Here is a 19,858-nt window from a genome sequence, read left to right on the forward strand (position 1 = left end):
AAATAAATAAACAGGGGTGTACATTTATCATTTATACATTTATCATCTTACAAACTGGGCAACAAGACTGAACCCAGAAAATCCCCATTGCAGAATTCAGAGAGACTAATATTAGCGTAGATGCCATTCTTCTGATGATGTAACAAGTATGTGGGGTGTTATAGGAAGTGTTACCGGTTCCGGCTGAGCTAATTTAAGCAGCCTAACAATCATTTAACTGATTTGAATAATTGAAATTGTGTATGCCAGGTTAAAGAGATGCATTTTTAGTCTAGATTTAATCTGACAGAGTGTGTCTGCTTCCCAAATATTGCTAGGAAGACTGTTCCAAAGTTTAGGTGCCAAATAGGAAAAGAAACTTCAGCAGTTGATTTTGATATTCTAGGTATTATAAACTGGCCAGAATTTTGAGACCGCGATAGACATGAAGGATTATAATGCGTTAAGAGCTCGCTCAAGTACTGGGGAGCTAATCCATTTAGTGCTTTATTATAGAGCCAGTGCAGTGTCGACAGAACCGGGCTAATATGGCCATACTTCCTGGTTCTAGTGAGATCTCTAGCTGCTGTGTTTTGGACCAGCTGGAGTTTGTTTATTAAGCGTGCAGGCAGGGCAACCACCTATTAGAGCATTTTAATTATTTAGCCTATGAACGCATTAATTAACTGTTCTGCATTTGGCATTGAGAGCATATGTCATAATTTAGATATATTTTTAAGATGGAAGAATTTTTTACAGATGCTAGAAACGTGGCTTTCAAATGGAAGATTGATAATGAAGAGCACACCCAGGTTCCTAACTGACGACGAAGACTTGACAGAACAGCCAGCAAGTGTTAGACAATTTTCTAGGTTACTACTAGATTTTTGGTCCAATAATTAGAAACTCTGTTTTTCCAGAATTAAGTATTAGGAAATTACTAGACATTAGGGATGCCACAATTCTCAATATAATATTGAACCGTTCGTTACGGCATTCACGGTTCAATATGCACTTCTGAATTGCGGTTTTCTCGGTTTTGCATTTAATTAATTCTTTTTCTACACATTCTATCATTTGCCTCCATCCCAATACTGAACAACGCGACATACATTCACATTACACATTAGTGGTTAGTTATACTCACGGAACACTATATTTATTCACAATCAAGAAAGTTCATTATTTGCATGCGTTTTAAAGCCTTACGCGTAGGGCACCATGCGCTATTCCGAGCATGCGCACTAAAAGCCTGTCAAACAAGTGATTACTGGACTAAGTAGTCTTACTGCGCTAATACGTCAAATACATACATGGTTAACATAAACACAGTCGGTTATGTCTAAAGTGAAAGTAAAATCGGCGTGTGTCTGTATATTAGATGCGTGCAAGTCTTAATTGACAGCAGGGCAGCCAAGTGAACACGCTGCCGCTTGTCCTTAAAGGGACAGTTCACCTCTAAAATTATGTAATTATTTACTCACTCTAATGTTGTTCCAAACCTGTATTCATTTCTTCTGTTGAACACAGACAGTTGAATACCAGACAGTTGATGGTAAACATTGACATCCATATTATTATTTCCTACAATGGGGAACAGCAACTGTTTGGTTTCCAACATTCTTCAAAATATATTTTATGTCCAACAGAAGAAATTACTTTATTCAGGTTTAAAACAACTTGTGCGTGAGTAATCAATGACAGAATTTTCATTTTTGAGTGAACTATTCCTTTAGTGGTTTATAAAACAACAAAAGACAAAGAGAAAATAACTCACTGCTCTTGACTGAAAAACTAATACAGTAGCTAAGAATCAATGTATATTTTATGTGAAGTCTATGTAGTGTTTTATTCTGTGTTTTATTTTTACATTTATTCATTAAATTTCATACTTAAATGCTGCTGTACAGCTCTGAGCTGCCAGTGTAAATCCTTATATATATATATTTATTTCATATTATACAGTACACTAGGAATGTGTACAAGGGTTTTTTAAAGTAAAGTTTTAAGTTTATTTAAGGTTTTTCAAGTCTTTTAAAGCAATAAAAAAAAAATTCTCCTTAACCTCTTGCTTTTCCTGTTGGCTAAGAATAGAATAGCAAAAATATGATGCGACAAGCCATCAGAACCGAACCGAACTGAAAACCGTGGTTAAAAACCGAGGTATGTATTGAACCGTGGACTAACTGTATTTTTGCATCCCTACTAGACATCCATTTTTTTTTATATCAGCTATGTGTTCCATTTATTTTGTGAATTGGTACGTTTCGTCGGTGCGTGAAGAAATATAGAGCATCATCAAATATAGAGTATTATCAACAGTGGAAGCTAATGCTATGCTTTCTAATGATATCTCCCAAGGGTAGCATGTACAGGGTGAAAAGCAATGGTCCTAGCTCTGAGCCTTGCGGTACTCTATACTGAACTTGTGATCGATGTGACATCTCTTCATTTACTGCTACAAACTGATAGCGGTCAGATAAGTATGATTTAAACCATGACAATGCAATGCCACTAATGCCAACATCATTTTCGAGTCTATTCAGAAGAATGTTTTGGTCGATAGTAGCGCTAAGATCGAGTAACAATAATAGAGAGATACAACCACGATCGGATGATAAGAGTAAATCAATTGTAACTCTGATGAGAGCAGTCTCAGTACTATGATAGGGTCTAAATCCTGACTGGAAATCCTCACAGATACCATTTCTTTCTAAGAAGGAACATAGTTGTGAAGACACTGCCTTTTCTAGTATATATGACAGAAAGGGCACATTGTAACATGACCAAATGACAGCTTAAAATGTTTGATATAATAAAAAAAAATATCCAAGACAAACTAAAATATGTTGTCAATAAAATACAATTATTAACTTTTTAAAATAAAATAATGGGATTTTTTAATCATTAAAAATATACACATTTTTGAGTTTGACAACAAACACATTGCTAAATACAGCTATACAGCATAGTTAAAAACATAATAATAATGAATAATTTCTGAACATTGACTCTCAGTCATTATTCACCCTTTTCTCATGGTTTCTCAAAATAATTCATAAAAGTATAGAATATAATAGCGTAGTTCTAATAGGAGCTAATTGTAACACATTGTTACAACACACCCCATCTGTGCAACTGGGATTTAACCCGCGGCTCGTGTCTTCTGCTGTTAGATCAGCATTAAAGAACCATCTCCAACTATTAAATAACAGATATTAGATTAATATAATATCAGATTTGTCTTATTTTAAATAAACACAAAAACAGATATGAAAAATAAACTTAAGTAAGAAATTTACTTTTGCTAATGTTTTGTTACAAAGGCCTGCCAGCTCATAGAGCTAATTAAGTATATTTTCTGGAAAGTTGAATATGTTTCTTCATCCATATATATAATGCATACAAACATATCACTATTCATAATTTCTAATTAGCATAATTAATACCACATAGCTTCTGCTATCATTCTTTAATTGTCATCTCCTCAATTTGGACACAACGTGCAGTTTCTCACGATGCGCCACTCCCGCATACGCGCCCGGCCCACAGTTTGTGGCGGAATTCAAGGCTTCAAGCGTAAAATTTTACAGGTTATATCCTCATCTGTAAATGTTACTAATTCACGCGAGTATTTCCATTTTGCATGAAAGCGCGTCCTGACAGCTTTAACTTCACCGAACGAGCGGTGGTGCGTGCATTTTAAATAAATGTTAAGTGATATCTTCCAAAGATTTTTTAATTTTGCCGCAATTTTTTCACTAAATAATGTTGATATGGCAATTAGTAAATACAAAAATAAAAGTGTTAAACCATGTGTGTTACAACTAACCCCACGTTAGGTTGTGCCCTGCGCTCCCCTACACAGTTGCATAATAATTTTCTCCCTAATATTATCAAATATTGCAAGTTAAGAAGTTCATGTCATTACTGCTGTGCTGTTTGCAAACTGTGAAGTTGAATATTTATTTCTTGTTAATTTAGCCATTATCAAATAAATAACTAGGGTTGTGTTTGTTTTCTTCTAAGTAAAAAAATAAGCAGATCTAGCAGTTTTAAAGGCCTTTCTGTATGCAATCGTGCTCTCTTTCCATGAAATGCAAAAAAAACTCTAGTCTTGTTTTTTTCTAGCTACACTCCATTTTCTGGCTGCTTGTACCACAGCGACTATTATCTTTAATCTTTAAGCAAAAAGGTGCAACTGTGTCTAAAGTGCTGGAAAAAAGGGACTCAATCGTTTCTGTTGCAATATCGAGTTCTTCTAAACTATCTGGGATCTTAAGGAGATGAAATTGATCAGGAAGATTATTTATAAACAATTTTTTTGTGGTTTTGCAGCCTGGGCTAAATGAAGTATACATGACATTAGATATTGATCTGAGATGTCATCGCTCTGCTGCAGAATTTCAACATTTATTCCATGTGACAATATTAGATCTAATGTATGAATACGACAATGAGTAGGTCCTGACACACGTTGTCTAAATTCAGAGTTCAGAATGTCTGTGAATGCCAATCCCAATTTGTCTTTTTCATTATCTACATGGATATTAAAATCACCAACAATTAGAACTTTATCTGCAGCCAGAACTTCAAAAGAATTATATTTGAAACTAGACTTCTGAGTAATACTAAAGATATTACTATAAATTGCAGCAACACCTCCCCCTTTTCCTTTTAGACGTGGCTCGTATTTATAACAATAATCTTGGGGGGTGGACTCATTTAAAGTAATGTCATTGTCTGGTTTAACCAGGTTTCTGTCAGACACAGCACATCTAGGTTATGATCTATAATCATATCATCAACAATAAGTACTTTTGAGGGAAGGGATTAAATATTCAGCAACCCGAGCTTTATCATTTGTTCATCTGTATTATATAGTTCCCATTCAGTCGGTCACTCTTGACGCCACGTCGGAGTACCGACGAATAGGAATCTCGCTCGCGAGAGCCAATCTGCTTCGAGTGTAACTAAAACAAGCCAATACACATTGGCATGCAATGATTGCACCAGGTGCTCATGCCACACAGTGCGGGTATAAATGAGACACAGGTGATTGCATTAGTCAACCTTTTGCTTTGGAGCCGAGTGTTTCATGGTGTCAACAAGCCTGTATTCACTCACCGAAAACTTTGCAGTCCTGACTGAGACGAGCCACCCTTGGAAAGGATCTCTTCAGTCAGGTGTTGGTGTGACGGCACTGCAGCGGTCGCGTGGGTTTTCATCTCTCTTGTCGTCTCGTCAGAGCGATCGCAGGGCGTTCTCTTTGAGCAAACGGTGCGCTAGGTGGAGAGCGCTTAAAAGCCGTTTTTACGGCTGGTACAGAGTGCCTTGTGTGAGAGAGTGCGCACACCAGGCTGCACTATCCCCCTGAGTGCCGCGACTCCTCCCCCTGCGTGCTTCAGCACCATGGAGAGCGTCCTTCTGAAAGAGCGACACAGATAGGGCTTGCGTCTTTTTCAAGATGACATTCTAACTGTGTGTTTCTGGATGCAGTGGTTACCTGTCACCGAGGGATGGTCACCAGCACTGTATCTCGTGTTTGGGCTTTCAGCACGCTGAGGCAGCGCTGGTGGATGACTCATGTTCTCACTGCGGGAACATGACCATCTCGGAGTTGCGGTCTAGACTCCATCTCGCAAGGGGTGGAGTCCCTGTGCCTCTGCCTCGACGTTATGGTTGATGAACCTAGCTGAATGGAGAGATTGTGATGAAGTGCTGGGTTGGCTGAGACCACAATCAGTTCTGTCAAATCCAGTAAGATAAGTACTGTGGATTTGGAAGCTGCTCTTGCCACATTGGAACGTGGTGGGCCGTCCTCGAGATGTGCACCACCAGTATCCTTCGGGGCTCCCCCTGATGATCAGATGTCCATCGCTGCATCGGAGAGAGGGTCAGACTTCTCTGGAGATGACGTGTTGGCACAGGGGGTGTGCCCGATACAGATCCCGCTGTGCCCGATACAGATCCAGAAATGATGGCCATGCTTTCCCGGGCTGCCGAGAAGGTCGGGCTCATGTGGAACCCTCCACTTTCCCTTGGGAGAGCCTCCCCTTCTCCTTGCAGGCTACGGCTCAGCATTGTACTCCACATAACTCCTTCGGGGTACGATGTGGGTTCTGCAGCGTCCCTTACTGGGCACGCTTTCCCAGTGTTATCCAATAATCACTGAGCGGGTCATGCGGAACAGCAGTGATGGACCTCCCGGTGTGAGCCCCGTCTCATCAGGTAAGAGAGCTAAGGTGGCTCACACAGGGCACTGGACGGGGCCAGAGGCCATGGCGCTTTGATAGGGATTCCTATTCGTCGGTACTCCGACGTGGTGTCGAGAGTGACCCACTGAATGGGAACGTCTCGGTTACATATGTAACCCTCGTTCCCTGAAGGAGGGAACGGAGACGCCACGTCCTGTCGCCATGTCCTCTGCACCCTGCTTAGGTGCAGTCTACACACTCGGCTCCTCAGCAAAAGGCTGACTAATGCAATTACCTGTGTCTCATTTATACCTGCGCTGCGTGGCATGAGCACCTGGTGCAATCATTGCATGCCAATGTGCATTGGCTCGTTTTAGTTACACTCGAAGTAGATTGGCTCTCACGAGCAAGATTCCTATTCGTCGGTACTCAGACGTGGCATCTCCGTTCCCTCCTTCAGGGAACGAGGGTTACATATGTAACCGAAACGTTTTTAATTTGTTGAACATCAATAAAAAATTCACCCTTAAATGGGTTTGAGAGTTTTTTGTATTTACTAATTCAGGGAACAGACAGTGTCTCGATGTGATACTATCTAGGTGAAAGAGTCCCTATGTGACTTCTGTGACGTGAGACAGCTAGCAGATGGTCGGTTTAGCCAGTCTGTCTGCTTCCTGACCTGGGCCCCAGTTATTCAAGGTTTAACTCTATGACCACGAGCCAAATTACTAGAGAGAAGTGCGGCACCACTCCAGGAGGTATGAATACCATCTCACACCACACACCTGCTCTGATCTGCACTTCACAAGTCCCCCATCACCCCCCGCCATCCAACCGGAGCTTAAGGTCTGTGTGGAGGATGTAACCAGAGTCTTCAATAAAAAGAAGACTAGGAAAGCTTTAGGCCCAGACGGCATCTCATCTGCCTGTTTGAAAGCCTGCGCTGACCAACTGGCCCCAGTCTTCACGCAGATTTACATTTAGTCATTTAGCAGACACTTTTATCCAAAGCGACTTACAAATGAGAGCAATAGAAGCAACTAGAACAGTCAAGGGCAACAATATCCAAGTGCTGTAAAAAAAGTCTCAGTTAATCTAGCACAGAACAGAACAGATTTTTTTTTTTTTAAATAAATTAGACAGACAGAAAATGAATAGAATAATAAGTGCTATTCTTGATTGGTCAGGTGCTGCTGGAAGAGATGTGTCTTTAGATGTTTTTTGAAAATGGCTACAGACTCGGCCGCACAAATTGAGATAGGCAGGTCATTCCACCAAGTGGGGGCGGTCCAGGAAAAGGTCAGTGAGAGCGATTTCATGCCTCTCTGGTATGGCACCACAAGGCGTCGTTCACTGGCAGAACGTAAGTTCCTGGAGGGTGTGTAAGTCTGAACAAACGAGTTTAGGTATATTGATGCAGAGCCAGTGGTTGCTTTGAAGGCGAGCACCAGTGCCTTGAATTTGATGCGAGCGGCTATTGGTAGCCAGTGCAGACTGATGAAGAGAGGCGTGACGTGCGCTCTCTTCGGCTCGTTAAAGACCACCCTCGCCGCTGCATTCTGGATCAGTTGCAAGGGTTTGATAGTGCATGCCGGAAGGCCCGCTAGAAGAGCATTACAGTAGTCCAGTCTGGAGAGAACAAGAGCTTGGACCAGAAGTTGTGTGGCCTGCTCTGATAGGAAGGGTCTAATCTTCCTAATGTTGTATGGTGCAAATCTGCAGGACCGGGTTGTTGCAGTAATGTGGTCGGTGAATTTTAGCTGATCATAAATCACAACCCCAAGGTTCCTGGCTGTCCTGGACGGCGTTATGGTTGATGAGCCTAGCTGAATGGAGAGATTGTGATGAAGTGCTGGGTTGGCTGAGACCACAAGCAGTTCTGTCAAATCCAGTAAGATAAGTACTGTGGATTTGGAAGCTGCTCTTGCCTGTCTCAGTGCCTCCGTAACCGAGAGCAGGGCAGTCTTAGTTGAGTGGCCGCTTTTGAAGCCGGATTGGTTGATGTCCAGGAGGTTGTTCTGTTCAAGAAATGCAGAGAGCTGGTTAAACACAACTCGCTCAAGTGTCTTTGCAATGAAAGGCAGAAGGGATACCGGTCTGTAGTTTTCTAAAAGTGCTGGGTTTAGAGAGGGTTTCTTAAGCAGTGGGGTTACCCGAGCCTGCTTAAATGCTGTGGGGAATGTCCCGGTGTGAAGAGAGGTGTTGACAATGTGAGTGAGTGCAGGAGTAACAGAAGAAGAAATGGCCTGAAGGAGGTGGGTGGGGATAGGATCAAGCGGACAGGTAGTGGGATGATTGGAAAGGATGAGTTTGGAGACATCTGCTTCGGAGAGCAGAGAGAAGGAGGGGAGCGTGTGTGTGATGGCTGTTGAGATGTGTGTGTCAGTTTGTGGTGTGGAGAATTGGTTGCTGATGGAGGAGGTTTTGTTTGTGAAAAATTATGCAAAGTCATCAGCTGTAAGAGTTGATGAAGGAGGGGGGGGCAAAGGAGCGAAGAGAATGTTCTGAAAAGTGCACGAGAGTCAGAGCAGTTGTTGATTTTGTTGTGGTAGTATGAAGTTTTAGCAGTGAAGACATTAGTAGAGAAATAAGCGAGAAGAGACTGATACAGGGTTAGGTCAGTAGCGTTTTTAGTTTTGCGCCACTTCCTCTCTGCCGCCCGGAGTCCAGAGCGATGTTCACGGAGAACATCAGACAGCCAGGGGGCAGAGGGGGTGGTGCGGGCTGGCCTGGATGAAACGGGACAGAAGTTGTCTAAGCAAGATGTTAGAGTGGAGCAAAGAGTGTCAGTAGCACTGTTAGTGTCTAGTGCTGAGAACTGAGCAGGTGGAGGGAGTGAGGATGAAACAATAGTGGATAGATGGGAGGGAGAGAGCGAGCGTAGATTATGCCGAAAGGTGATCTGCGGAGAGGAGTGTGTGTTGTGTCAGGAGTCAGTATGAGGTTAAGAGTGATGAGAAAGTGATCTGAGATGTGCAGTGGAGTAACTAAAGTGTTGTTTGTGGAGCAGTAGCGTGTGTAGATAAGGTCCAGATGGTTACCTGATTTGTGAGTAGCTGTAGTAGATACTCGCTTAAGGTCAAATGAGGTCAGAAGAGTGGTGAAGTCTGCAGCCTGGGGTTTATCAAGGTGGATGTTGAAGTCACCAAGCAGTACCAGAGGAGTCCCATCCTCAGGGAAGTGAGAGAGTAAAATATCCAATTCCTCCAAGAAATTACCCAGTTGACTTGGAGGGCGATAAATAACTACAACATGGATTTTAGCAGGGTGAGTAATAGTGATTGAGTGTGATTCAAATGAGCAGTTGCCATATAGAGAAGGAATGGGCTCAAATTTCCAATCATTTGAGATCTTCAACAGATCATTGGAGCAGTGTGAAGTTCCCTGTTGCTTCAAATGCTCCACTACCATTCCCGTCCCCAAAAAAAAAACAAATCACTGAACTTAATGACTACAGACCTGTCGCTCTCACGTCTGTGGTCATGAAGTCGTTTGAAAGACTGGTTCTGGCCCACCTGAAGGACATCACTGGACCCTTGCTGGATCCTCTTCAATTTGCCTACAGAGCAAACAGGTCTGTGGATGATGCAGTCAACATGGGACTGCATTATATCCTGCAACATCTTGACAGACCTGGGACTTATGCAAGGATCTTATTTGTGGACTTCAGTTCGGCCTTCAATACCATCATGCCTGATCCTCTCTCAGCTAAACTGACCCAGCTCTCCATGCCATCCTCAATCTGTCAGTGGATCTCCAGCTTCCTGACAGACCGACAACAGCTCGTGAGACTGGGGAAACTCACATCCAGGACTCTCACTACCAGCACTGGCGCCCCCCAGGGGTGTGTTCTCTCCCCACTGCTCTTCTCCCTGTACACCAATGACTGCACTTCCAAAGACCCCTCTGTGAAGCTCCTGAAATTTGCAGACAACACCACTGTCATCGGCTTCATCCAAAAAGGTGATGAGTCTGCTTACAGACTGGAGGTTGAACAGCTGGCTGTCTGGTGCAGTTATAACAATCTTGAGCTCAACACGCTCAAAACGGTGGGGATGATAGTGGACTTCAGGAGAACAGTCCAGCTCTCCCCCCACTCACCATCACAAACAGCACTGTGGAAGCAGTGGAGTCATTCAGGCTCCTGGGCACTACCATCTCTCATGACCTGAAGTGGGACAATCACAATGACTCCATTGTGAAAAAGGCCCAGCAGAGACTGTACTTCCTTTGTCAGCTGAGGAATTTCAACCTCCCACAGGAGCAGTTCTACTCAGCTGTCATTGAGTCTGTTTTATGCACATTTTTGGGTGAATCCCTTAAGGCATGTGGGCTGAGAGGACTCTCCTCAGACTCTTCAGGAGCGTGTTGCGCATTCTCACGTGTGAAGCCAGGAGGGGTTCAAAGACCCCCCCGCCCCTTCCAGATGACATTATCAAAATGATCCTCCTCCACAATGATCCGCAAAAATGACTAAAACGTTGTATTATGCATGCCAGACAAGTAATTGGCAATGTCACTTTGTAAAGAAAGACTACCCACCTGAGCACATGTGCAGTCAAACATGCATGCCTATAGACTAAACACGTAATGTGCATTTGCATGCCATCACCGTTCACAGATTCACATTTGTGTTTCGACAGAGATGATAACGGTATAGTTTTCAAAAACGTGCACTTTGAAACCGTTTCAAAGTTTGCTTTCTCAGGCCACCAAAACACTGTTGTGTAAAATGACTTGCATTTTGTGACAAAGTGTTTGCTATTTTGCCAACTAAAATTGTTCCAAACAAATCCACAGCAGAACTGTTGTGCGATTCCCAGCAAAACACAGTGGTGTTTTACTGTTTAATGAATCAACCGCTTTAAAATAATCTGTGAATTAATGATTTGTGACTCACTCATTGAGTGATTTGCCTCTACATCTTGGCAGTTTTAGTACCATATTAAAAAGTATCCTTTTATTTATTTTACCATCATATTTCTATATTGAAAATGTTTTTTATTTGTGCAGTTGTAATTGTAGTGTATTTTTTTTTTATTATTTTATCAAGACTTTTCTCAGTCAGTAAATGTGGATCTTTCAGATGAATTTGAGAAGTGCTGGTCTGGCTTTGGTCTGGACACACTGGTCTTGGCCTTAACTTGGTGTCTTTTAGGTGGCCTGACTACATCAGCTGTCCCAGTCAGAGTCTTGTGCTTTTCTATATAACTATATAAAGTTAAATGATAAATGTTTGATCAGTGTTATACATCAGGTGAAAAGTTAAGGAATCAAATGTGTTACATCCAGTCTTCACTAGATCTGACATGTCAGATTTTGGTCTGATAGCCTATTCAAAGCAGTCTACACCTTAACTCTTCTAGAGTTAAAAAAGACATGCAGACAGACGAAGAACAGAAAGAAGAATAATGATGGAAAAAATAATTGAATAGATTTTATTGAATGATTATAGGTGAATTTCTCTGTCTTTATCTGACCAGCATTAATTCTAAACTGTTACCCCCCCCCCATGACAATACAGAACACAACAAAAATAGGCCAACATATACATAAGTAAACAAAAAGCAACAGTAAAATAAAATATTATGAAAAGTAATGAGTAAATTAATATTTCATATTTTAAGAAATTAGTACAGAAAGATAATGTATATAAAAAAGAAATAATCAACATAAATGAAGATGTGTGACTTCCATCCAGATGTCAAGCCAAAGGTGTTTAATTCTGAAAATGCAGGAAAAACAATTAGTGTGCATTAATTTAAAACTGCTTCCGGTTGCACAAATAGTGAGTACAAACATAATGCCACCCTTAAACGATAGGTGAAAATAGGTCTATTCACTATTGAAAAAAAAATACAGGACATCGCGGCTAATACGGAACAGGTGGGATTGGCAACACTATCTGTATCCTACAGCCAAGGGTTACATCGGTTTATCTATAAACTGTGTTCGCAAAGCTGATGACTTGGACACGTACATACTTCTCAAGTCATACGCTTAATATGATATATGGTTGACTGTTCAATGCTCAAATGTGATTTGATTAAAGAGTTTAACAGGACAGTCTGAAAATACACGCACACCAACCCAAGCCATTCACATAGATACACATGACGAAATGCAAATGCAGATCGGACAATCAATTCGTAGAAACACTGGATATAGAAACGTTCAGAAATGTCCAAGCATATGGTGTTAGTGTAGTTGTAAATTGTGTTTTGCATATGTGAATCATATTTTTTTAATCAAATTTGGATATGCATTTGCAAATTTTGCTTTGTGAATATGAATTAGCCTAAAATTATACCTAATAGTCTAGCTGGGTTCTATTTTCTGATGTATTCCACAGAACGTTTGGTTTGATGCTTCCTGTATAGACAGCTGTAGTGGCGCAATAACAAACACGCCCAGTGCAGATAGGCGAAGATGAGCATATAGTGTAGTATAGTGACATCACTATATGACGAACGTTTACGTTTGTTGCTTAGCTAAATAAAAATTTCAACCAATTAAAAATAAAAAAACTTAAAGCTACACGACGTGAAATGCGTCGACGCGTCGGCGGCACATTATTTACGTTCTAGAATGGAACAGAAGATCTAGAATAATGGCAGCTTCTGCTCCCGGGCATAGTGAAAATGATCATTTATCATATAAAGCCAGACCGCGACATTCAAAAGTGTGGGAGCCTACTTTAAACAGAAGCCGAATAAAACTGTGCTTTGTTTGCTCTGTAACGCCGGTTTCACACTGCACGCGGTGGCAGAGCAGGAGCTGTGTGTGTGGAGAGCGGGAGCTTTCACACTGCAGTCAGTGTTGCCAAGTCCGCTTTTTTTCCGCGGAATTGGGCTACTTCTACACTGTTGCCGCGGGCTGTGTCTCATGTCCGCGGGTTGAAGCAAAAAAACACACATATTTAACCCCCCGAACGCGATGTTTACCAGAGAACCTCCCCGAAACGCGATTGGGCTTGTTTTGGGCTAGTTTTGAGTAACGAATGGGTGGGTTTTGTTGTGTAAACCTGGCAACCCTGCTGCCAGTGTTCTCTCGCGCAGCTGAACCGTGGCGCGTGTATTGCAACAGACGGTCACATTTTCCGGGGTTCTTCTCCGACCCCAGTACGTCTCGTGCTTTTATTTATTATGGGCTGCATATATCTAGATGCGACCCGGTTCCCCTCTGTCCCAAACACATATGCATAAAAACATGCTGTATATAGGTAGTTTACATGATTAAAGTAACATTAAAGTTAAGATATGCCTCTAGCTTTAATCATTTAAATGTGTCTTTGAAGTTTGGGCAAAAACTTCTGGCAGCTTTAGTCGTTGTTTATGCACATGTATCTTCAAAATAGACGACTAGTTATACTATATTAACACTATGCTGAAAGCTCCTGTATGTGAACCTTTTGCAGATAAATACAAGTGCATTTTCGTTTACTATTGACACAAATCAATAAGTAAATCATACTCAACTACTATAGTCAACAACTTTTCCTAATTAGGCCTACTCTGTATACATTTTATGATGAATAGTATCATTATATATTATGTTTAAAAAGCTTCTTGTGTTCATATATTTCATTATAAAATGGCATACTATGTACACTACCCTTCCTGAAATACAATTAATATTGTCATCATTCATTGATTTCATGTTAAAATAATATACAAATTCACTACCCTCTTTGAAATACAATAATCAGTAAAAGAGAATAATAAGATTAATCTGGAAAAATAATCGTTAGATTAGTCGACTAATCGGAAAAATAATCGTCAGATTAGTCGACAGAAAAAATAATCGTTAGTTGCAGCTCTACTGTGTATCTTCTGTCATGTCATTATCATGTATATTTACCATCCTTATTTGTTCTCTCACAGAAACCACATTTATGTACATATCCATGCAAACCTGTTTATGCCTTGCAATTGGATGACTGAATAAACATTACTATCATCAAAGTTCACTCTGGATTAGCTGCAGTTCTTTCTAGCCGAATAATTAGGCCAGTTGAGTTCCAACCATCCCACTGCGCACAGAATATCCCACAGGCACCGTGTCGAACGTGGACGAGGTCGAACTGGAAGCCATGTTAATCTTGGACTAAATCGGCCACCTTAGGAGTTAAAATGAAATCGGAATTGAGAGGAACAGAAACTAAAATTCACTGGATGGTCATATACCTTTTCACCGCTAGATGGGGGAAAATATCACACAGTGTAGCTTTAAATACAGTACATTGATTTAGCTATTTCGCCACATAAATGCAAGTATTTGTTTTTTTCAGTAACCTTACACATGCCAGAATACGCAACTCAAATGAACAGTTTGCTTTAGTATATCAGATATGTGAAGATTTAAATTCTTAACTACTCTGGACAAGCACATTCTTCTTCCTCCTCTCCTGCAGTTTTACTGCCACTCCTGTTTGCGGATACACAGTGAGTATCCCATCTGCCATCTGTCTTTACACTTACTGAGCCAACCGAGGTCATGTCTGCAGATGGGTTTATTACAAGTGACTACTTAATATGCAAACCCGAAAAGTGCTCATGCATTGATATGCGAGCACTTGTTTAGGGTGGCAGCTGTCAGCTCTCGCACTGACCACCATCAGTCCCACTGGATGCTTTTGCTATAAATGCCAATTGTCTGTCAAGTCTTTTCAAAGCCAGTCAATATGTATTGCACCAAGAGTGTATTGTGGCTTAATCAAACAAAAAATAAATAATATATTCAAATAATTAAAAATGAAAATACTTACAATTTGTAAAGTTTTAATACATAATAGTCGAAATTGATAATATTAAGGTAATAATAAGTAAATAAAGACAAACCTGAGTGCTGGTTTCTCTGTGTGTGCCTTCTGTGAACCTCCAGAGATCCAAATAGCAAATGAAAGCTCTCTGCTGTTGTTTATATAGACAGGATACCTTGATATCACATGACAGGGTTTCTTTGAAATCACATGACAGCAGTTCCTTGAAATCACATGACAAAACAGAAAGAGAAAGTGTTTGTATTTGTACTTAAATATGTGTGGTATAAATTGCATTCAACCTTTAAGCAAATTTATTTTACAGATTGTCACCTTTCAGTCATATCTCCTTTACTTTGAAATGTACTGAAGTCTTTCACAGTAGCAGTTCAGCTTCTCCAAAAGCTAACTAGCAAATCTGTTCTTCAGAAAATAACTATTGTCCTGCAAACATTACTCCAAGAGCACAATGGGCATTGTTTACAAAAGAAAGAAAAAAAATTACATTTTCACTTTCTTACATAATGTGACTTCAAGGAACAGAGACATTTTTTATACTAATCTATATGCCAGAGAACTTTCAATTACTCTTTTTAGCCTCTAAAAATACAATGCAAACATATTGCTAAAGTCTTTATTTTATCAGCTTACTATTAACCTATACATACAATAGATGTACTGTCTGTATGTATAACATTATTCAAATATCTTATATTTATCTCTGAGCTGTAGTTTAGATTAGTTAGCTCGCCAGTCCTGATTTGAGTTTTGTTTGCTTATATGTTGCTTAGTGTTTTTTTTTTTTTACTTTTACTGCCAATATATTTGATCTTTTTCCTTTTTAGTTTGTAATCTTTTTTTGAATGTCTTTTTATGTTGGTCCCTAATCTTGGTCGTAACACTGATTCCCTTTCAGTTGGTCACTTTCGACCAGTGATGGGAATAACGGCATAATAAATAAACGGCGTTACTTTTTTCAGTAACGGGTAATCAAAAAACAACTGAGTAACAAATTAGCTCAAAGGGGAAATATTAATAGTTAATCATAACTTGTTACAATTAATTATTGAGAGGACTTAAGAATTCAGGCTTGCCGGAGTGAAGAGATGCTCTTGGCTCCGAAGCAGAAAACATAATGCGATGTTGCCAGCGTGCTTCCTTATACACCCACGCGGTGGGGCGGAGTTACACTTGCAAATTCCGCATTTTCTAGATCTCGAAGATGATAGGCTTCTAGGCGAAACCTCCATTCGTCAGTCACTGACGTTACTCGGAGTGACTTAACGAAAGGGGACAATAGATTCACAAGATACATCATCGTTGGTATATCTGCATTCTGTGACTTGAATCAGGGCAAAGGGAGGGCAAAATGGGGGGGGGGGGGGCTGGTTAAGCAGGGTGCTGTCCTGGTTCTGTGAGATTCTCTCTCAAGATTAGTGACTTTTATTGTTCTATTGCTGGGGGTTTGGATCTCAGCTTTTGTCTTAGCAGCAAAACCGATCCTTACAGACGACTCCTGGCTCCTTGGGACAAATTCAGATTAGTTCCCAAGGGGACATATTTGGATATTCCCTGTTTCCATATTTTGGATGTTGTTTCCAGAGTGTTCATGGTGCTGATCCTTGAGTTAACAGCAGGAGTCAATGGACGCAGGAATAAAGTAGTAACCTGAAATAACAACATTAAAGGGATAGTTCACCCAAAAATGAAAATTTGATGTTTTTCTGCTTACCCCTAAGGCATCCAAGATGTAGGTGTCTTCGTTTCTTCAGTAGAACACAAATTAAGATTTTTAACTCAAACCGTTGCTGTGTGTCACTCATATAATGCTTGTCAATGGAGACTAATTCTATTAGAATAAAAAAAACATGGACAGACAACTTCAAATTAAACCCCGCGGCTCGTGACGACACATTGATGTCTTAAGACATGAAACAATCGGTTTCTGAGAGAAACCCAACGGTATTTATGCAAATATAAATATTTTGTCACTAAATCCTTTCTGTTACAAATACTGTGCTAACTAGTTTTGATTTAGTATTGACTTTGAAGTGCTCCCTATTGCAATACAATATAGTCACCTTATAGCAACGCTCTCCCACATATTTTGCTATTGTAACTGCACTTATCTCCGTCGTTGGTTTAAGTTGCAGTGGGTGGAAATAGACGAGAAATGTACAGTTTTCTTCCATCTTTCTGATAACGTTTCTTTAGTCTTCTGGCAACCCTGCAGATTGAACCATCTACAGGAGTCCACTCTTACAATCTTATATATTTTCTTTCTCTCATTTTACTGTTGTTTTCTTTTATACCTTGTAAAGCACTTTGCTCAACCTTGGTTGTGTTTAAATGTGCTCTATAAATAAACATTGATTGATTTATTGATTGGATGCTATAGCACTTAGGCAGGATATATATGATCTTGTTGGTCAGGTTTGCTTCCACCTGCACTTGATTGCAATGGTTTTCAGTCTCTAGAATGTATATATATATATATTGGAAATACATGGAATAATATTTTGATGATACATATATTATATACAGTATTCATGTAAAATATTGCAGTATATTGCAAAATATACAAATGAATGCCACTTTCAATATATTGCAATATATTGAACACAAATATTTAATATGCTATGTGTTTATATATCTCAAAATATGAATTTGTGGTTATTGTGAGATGGAAAAAGAGAGTTGTTGGATAATCACAAGAACATCAAAATAACAACACATGATAAACTCTTGTTAGAAGTGCAAGTGGTAAATATGGTCTCATTTCTCAGTGTCATATATTTAGTGGGCAGGTTTCATTTGATCGCCAGATTTTTTACTACCACTGTGATATGGAAGTAGAATTTAAACATGGTCTGGAGGAATTAAAGGAAAGGTAACAAAACGTCAATATAACAGTAATATTTAATTTAATTAAAATATATCACATAATTAAACATGGAAATACACAATTGAATAATTGCCATTATAAAATGGTCTATATCAGTTGTTTTACATGCAAATCATTATTTTGTTTCAATCAGATTACTTAGAGAATGAACAAAAACAGAGATTTAAAATCTCTAGTTATACTTTGGCACTCATCTTCTGTGCATTTGATGTACAGGCGGAGTCACACTCAATGATGCAGGTCTGACTGATTTAATTAATTGATAGAAATGCCTGCATTCCAGATCTAACCCTTTAGATATGTTTTTATTGTCATTAGTCATAAGTTGGAAACTAGGTGCCCTTCCAGTTTGCAACAATGCTAAAGACTGGACATAATAAACATTTTGTCTATCAATTCACTGATCAATTAATTGTCAATCAATTACTGTGTGACAAAGCCATGCACATGTTTTATGCATCTTGCAGTGTTTACATATAGGAAGTTGACAAGGCTGTAAGCCGTAAAATTGAAGATGAATAGTGTATGATAAATTTGCATTATGTGAAAGATTTTGGCCTGGATAGTCCTATGATCTATGCCAGGAAAAATATGTTGTGCGGTGATAGAGTTAAGGGTGTGTGTTGTGTATGTGTATAGGAAATGGGTGGTGTCTATCCTACCATAATTGTACAATTTATGTGCGTTGTATAATTTAGTTCCAGTTTCTTACACTGGAAGGCCATGTCTTGTAATGTTAACACGATTTAATAATGTATTAGTAAATGTTGAAATTAACATTAACAAAGATAAATAAATGCTTTATAAGTGCAGTTCATTATTAGTTCATGTTAACTAATGTAGTTAACTAATGTTAACTAATGACCATTATTCTAAAGTGTTACCAACTATTATTTATTATGTAAACTTCATGGCTGTTACAGTATGGACAGAAAATCCTCTTCACACGCGCTAAAATGAGCTTGACAACACCACAGTGGAGCAGCTCACGCTAAACACATTCATATTAATACTGAAATAGGAAGAAGTTCGTGTGCGAACAAGCAACAATAACTTTAATCAAATAAATGAACACAAAGTGAAAGTGAAAGTAAAAGCGGCAGCCCCTCACGGACGACTGCCGCACACATACATAAACAAAACATAAATAAAACACAACTTAACATCCAGGCCTGGTCCTCTCTCGTCCTTCACTGTCGTCGCTCCTCCTTTATACTCCCGTCACTCCTCCGTGAGACACGAGGCCGACGGCACGCAGCTGGCGATCCTCATCACTAATGACCGCGGCCTCATCCCGCCCTCACGGTCCCTCAGTCTCGCTGCTCGCCACAACAATATACTTAAATTTGTTACACACATAGTATGGTTATATGAGGATGTTTCATCACTGCTGTCCACCGGTGTGCTGCTCATTCCTTTCTGTATCTGACTCTCCATTGACTTCACTTCACAGGTCAAACATCAAGATTTCTTACATATCAGATGACTTGATATTTCTTCACTCGATCAATTCTGGTGGCTGTTTGCTCTCTTCTTCATCATCATCATCATCATCATCATCATCATCATCTTGAGGTGTTTCATGCAGCAGAAACAGATCTTCATGTGAGTCCAGAAGCTTTAATTGTCAGAGAGAGTCATGAAAAATAGGGTTATTAATGTAAGTGTTAGTAATGAACATAATAGGCATGTTTATTGGCATACATTCCCTAATCTGTAAATATGCACTTTATAAAGCACAATGTAATAAATTTCCAGTACAGTAAATAAATTTGTGAACCTCACTTTGAAAACCTCTGTCCTACAATAGCCTGAAATCTACTGCGGTCTCAAAGCTCTGGTCAGTTGATAATTGATAACCTAGAATATCAAAATCAACTGCGGGTGGTCGATCTTTTTCCTATTTAGCACCTAAACTCTGGAACAGTCTTCCTAGCATTGTTCGGGAAGCAGACACACTCTGTCAGTTTAAATCTAGACAAAAAACTAGGGCTGTCAAAAGATTAATCGCGATTA

The 19,858-nt window shown here is 39.8% G+C and overlaps 1 protein-coding gene across 1 annotated transcript in view; it reads right to left on the reverse strand.

Moving 5' to 3' along the window:
• LOC307126521 (L-asparaginase 1-like) overlaps positions 1-15,072 on the reverse strand; it is a 100,872-nt gene extending 85,800 nt beyond the window's left edge. The window contains exon 1 of the mRNA XM_079817084.1: positions 15,017-15,072. The gene's annotated coding sequence lies outside the window, so the exon portion shown is untranslated. The remainder of the gene's footprint in view (positions 1-15,016) is intronic.
• Between the last annotated feature and the right edge of the window lie 4,786 nt (positions 15,073-19,858).

The sequence above is a fragment of the Gobio gobio genome (genome assembly GCF_949357685.1).
Source record: "Gobio gobio genome assembly, chromosome: 1".
Classification (NCBI taxonomy): domain Eukaryota; kingdom Metazoa; phylum Chordata; class Actinopteri; order Cypriniformes; family Gobionidae; genus Gobio; species Gobio gobio.